Below are 4,843 nucleotides of genomic sequence, written 5' to 3'. Positions count from 1 at the left end.
AAAAAAAAAAAAAAAAAAAAAAAACTAAGCTCAGGTGTGCTTGCACAGCAATAATCCTATAGAAGTCTTCAAAGGGTTCAAAGTTGATACCGATTGGGTTAAATGTTTACTATTAATTTTCCAATATTTAATGCACTTTCAAGAAATTTTTCAAATCTTCGTTGAGGAAAATGCTCCTATACTTTTTTTTTTCAGGGGAAATACTTTCATTCATTCATTCAAGATAATCTTGTGTTTATTAAATCATGTTGCAAGTCTACTTGGAGTGCAGGTGGGCATTAGCCTTACCCATGCCGACTAGTTTTCTTTTCGATTCTATGCATGCCTAGCTAGACAGTGTTGATGGTGAAAGGACAATGCCTAGCTGATTTCTCGTCCATATGGCCGTCCATGACAACGTACAAAGTGGAGAATGAGTCTCTTACGCTCGTCCCTCTCTTACCATCCTTTTTCTCTCGTCCTTCATTCACTCAGCCAATGGAGGACATACTAGCAGCTAACCTCGTTCACACTTAATGATGGACGAACGGGGTTTACCAAGAGTCGTGGCACTCTTTCAAAAGCCAAGAGTCACGTTGTTGCGAACCAAGCCATCTGTTAACTGTTGAACACAAGTCCCGATGAGATAACTTCCATGACAGTTATGGAAGTTACCTCTGAATCCTCCAAGCTCTACGACGATGGGAAAAATAACTGTCAAGCTAACATTATATAAAGACCCTTCTACGCTGAGGTATGGGGACTTTTGGGACTCTGGAGAAAAATTGGTGAAGTCTTTGAAGTGCTTTCTTTTCTACTTCAATCCACTAACTTTACTATCAGAGGATACAAGACCGGCCTCCACCGATCTTCTCTGATCTTCTTTGGTTTTACAGGACTCACCCTTCAAGATCATTAACACACGAAGACCTTTCAGCCATTGATTCCAAGGATTCATCAGTTGGCGCCGTCTGTGGGAAGTAAGAAATTTGTTACCTTTTGAAATTAGTTTATTAAGTTCTGTGATTTCTTTCTCCAATAAAGGGTTGAAATGGTTCGGACAAGATCTAGGGCTACTAGTCCAGGCCCTCAATAAAGCAAGGATACTTCCAATAGCCCTCATCGCGACCTTCAATCAGCGCCCAGCATGTAACCATCTTCATTCCAACACATGCAATCTATGGCCGCTGCTATGGCAGAGTTAACTCGCCAGAACCAGGAGTTGGTCAGACAACTTGAGTTAAGGAAGCAGCGTCATGAATGGAACACCGAAGAACGGGCCCAAAGTCAAGAAGAGGAAAGGAATGTTGAACCTGAAAACCAGTCAAGGGTACCGCTTCACGGAGGGTACCTTATTTGTAAAGGGAAATGGATCAAATGAGAAGAGTTATGGACGAGATGAGGGAGAATATGAGGAAAACAAACCCTGTAGAAGACTTAGTTCACAGGACTGATTCCCCCTTTGTGGCTTCCATCAATGCTCACCCTTTGCCACCTAAGTTCAAGATGCCTCCTTTAGATTCGTATGATGGGACGCGAGATCCTTTTGACAATATTGCCACCTTTAAAACTACTATGCACCTTCAAGGAGTTCCAGATGAAATAATGTGTAGAGCGTTTCCTACTACCCTCAAAGGACCTGCACGAGTGTGGTTCAGCATTATACCCCTAACACAGTGACATCCTTCGAAGAGTTAAGCAAGTTGTTCGTTAATAATTTTATTGGAGGGCAGAGGCACAAACGTTCTTCGTCTAGCTTGCTAACCATAGAGCAAGGGGAGAATGAAAGTTTGCGGTTCTTCATCACGCAGTTCAACAGGGATGCCTTGGTGGTGGATGAGGTGGATGATAAGCTCCTTCTGGCGGTATTTTATAATGGAGTTCATTCTAATTTGTTTATCCACAAGTTATATGAATAGGCGCCTCAAACTATGGCTGAACTAGTTCATTCAGCCCAAAACTTTAAGAATGCGGAGGATGCTATTATAGCCAAGAAGAGGAAGAGAGTTGAGAAAGTCTTAATCTTCTCTTGAGATAATTGATATTAGTTTTTTTTATTATTATTAATTTCTTTGCAAGAAAATGATAGTATATATGTTTTGCCAATGATTTATGAATTTCTTAATTCTATTTTTTTAAGAAATAACTGAAAATGCTGAAATCAGAAATAAATACTATAATCACAATAAATGCAATGCTCTGATCAAAATTCTGGTGTTCGCACCACAATGTCTCTCCTTCTCAACCAACTTTGTTATTAAGTGACAATCTGGCAGCCCTTCATATGGGTTCAATCCAGTTTTTCATGAATAAATTAAACAGATAGAAATAGATTGCCATGAGGGACAAGGTACAAGCTGGGACTATAATATAAAGCTACTTCATGTTGGTATATTCAACGCCTTTCTCTAAGATGGTTGTGATCAAATCCATGCTCCCATACTCCATCATGAGGGTGAGTGTCAAAGAATTGAAACAAAGCAGTAAGCATTCTGCTGAAATTCTTGTACAGTCTGCATAAACGAAAGTAGTTTAATTGTTATAATTTCCTATGCTACAGGTCATATACTGTACACTTATTGTTATTTAGTAATTGTAGTGCTTGCCACATGCTTATTGGTAACAATGTAACCAATTTGACCAGTTTGATTACTCTGTTTTTATATTATAAAAACAAAGTTTTAACTTCTTTTGCTAATTAAATGAGAATTAAATATTTTCTTATCATATTTTGATATTTTTGGTAGCAGAATTTGTTGCCAACAACAGCTCAGACCCTGGCAGTTGGGTAAGGAATGGAACAACAAACCCAATTCCAAACTTCTCTAAGCAGCTTTCCATTGCATCACTCTTCCCAGCCTACAACTCTGACACTGAAACTGATGCTAGTTTGGAATCCAACGAAATACCTCCAAAATTAGCTCTTTATTCTAATTCCATAATGTCATTCTTCCCACCAGCCAGGTCTCAATCAGACAGTAGTAATTCTGAAAATCATGAAATAATTCCCACTGATCCTTCAATATCAGCAAGCCCCATACACCCAATCCGAAAAGTTACCTTCAAAGACTTGTTTGAGTTTCGTAAGTGGAAGAGCAGTAATAGTGCAGAATCTAATGGAACACCTCCGAAATTCTCTCATTCCAAAAAAAAATCCATTCTGTCATTCTTTTCCACAGCCAAGTCACGAGCAAAGAATTCCAAAAATGATGAGACAAGTCAGATAATTCCTAGACGCACACTCCTAACAACAAGCTTCAAAGACTTGATAGGAATTGTGGGTAAGAAAGAATTTCCTTTGCAAATGCTACTTGAAGCCACCAACAACTTCTCAGAAGATCACAAGATTGGAACAGGTAGCTTTGGCTCAATCTACCGTGCCACTTTAAATGATGGCCGAGTAGTGGCTATTAAGCGAGCTGAAATTTCAAAGTCTAAACCATATGAATCATATGTGAACGATTGCGAGTACCATGACAATGCTTTCCTAAGTGAATTGGAAGCTTTGTCCCGCCTTAGTCACAAGAATCTTGTTCTCTTATTGGGATTTTGTGAGGATGATAATGAGCATGTATTGGTCTATGATTACATGAGAAATGGTAGCCTTCATGACCATCTACATAAGCTTCCAAGTACTCCTCTAATGTCATGGGTTACCCGGATTAAAGTGTCACTAGACATAGCCAGAGGCATTGAGTACCTGCATGTATATGCAGTTCCACCAATCATACACCGCGATATCAAGTCATCTAACATATTATTAGATGCCACATGGACTGCCAAGGTGACTGATTTCGCCTATCTTTGAAGGCCCCCATGGACGCTGAGTCACCCTTTCGCTTCTTGCAGCAGGTACTATTGGTTACATGGACCCTGAGTACTATAGGCTTCAACAGTTGACAACTAAAAGTGATGTGTATGGGTTTGGAGTAGTATTGCTAGAAATGTTGTCCGGGTACAACGCAATTCATTCGGATGAGAATGGTGTGCCACGGAATGTTGTTGATTTTGTAGTGCCATACATCGTCCAAGATGAAATTCAGAAGGTTTTGGACCCAAAAGTACCACCACCTACCCCATTTGAAATAGAGGCAGTGGCATATGTTGGTTGCTGTGCAAGCACACCTGAGCTTAGTTTTTTTTTTTTTTTTTTTTTTTTTGATAACAAGATATCAAGATCTTTTCGACTATCAAACCATTTCTCCGGGTATGGTTAGTCCTCTTGTCCCACACACGCATCGAAGATGGCCTCAAGAAAATCTCTTGACTTTAGTTAGATTGCCTTATTCACTTTTTAAAGAATTCAATCCTTTGGGAGATAGTAATAATGAATGGGCTAAAGATACGGACGATAAACAAATTATATTTTTCCAAGAGTTTAAATTTCATACAGATTGAATGTATTATATTTTTACATCTAGTAATAATAGCATGCCAAATAAGATGTTTCAAACTTTAGTAATAGTTTGGTTCACACCCAATTTCATTCCACGAACAAATAAAATAAAATAAAAAATTTGTACTGCCTCCTAGAGTACCAGACCTTCTTCCTCCCTCTCCTCCTTCTCCACCTCTAACCGCCAGTGCCTCTGGCACTCTCTTCCTATCAATTTTCCTCTCTAGACTGTAACCACCACTCTCTCTCTCTTTCTCTTTCTCTCTCCCTACACTTTTTCAACGTTTCACATTTATTTAGATTTTTAAACATTCCTAAGCAGTAACTCATCTTTATAATTATTGTGTCTATAAGAATTGTGTTTAATCAATGTCGCTATGTATTTAATTAATGAAATTCAGAATCAACAAAAAATATCAACTAATAGTTGACATGTAGATGTTAGAATGGTTTCGTTTCATTTCATTC

This window comes from Quercus suber, unplaced genomic scaffold (genome assembly GCF_002906115.3).
Source record: "Quercus suber isolate HL8 unplaced genomic scaffold, Cork oak 2.0 scaffold_70, whole genome shotgun sequence".
Lineage (NCBI taxonomy): Eukaryota > Viridiplantae > Streptophyta > Magnoliopsida > Fagales > Fagaceae > Quercus > Quercus suber.
This window is presented reverse-complemented; position numbering follows the sequence as displayed.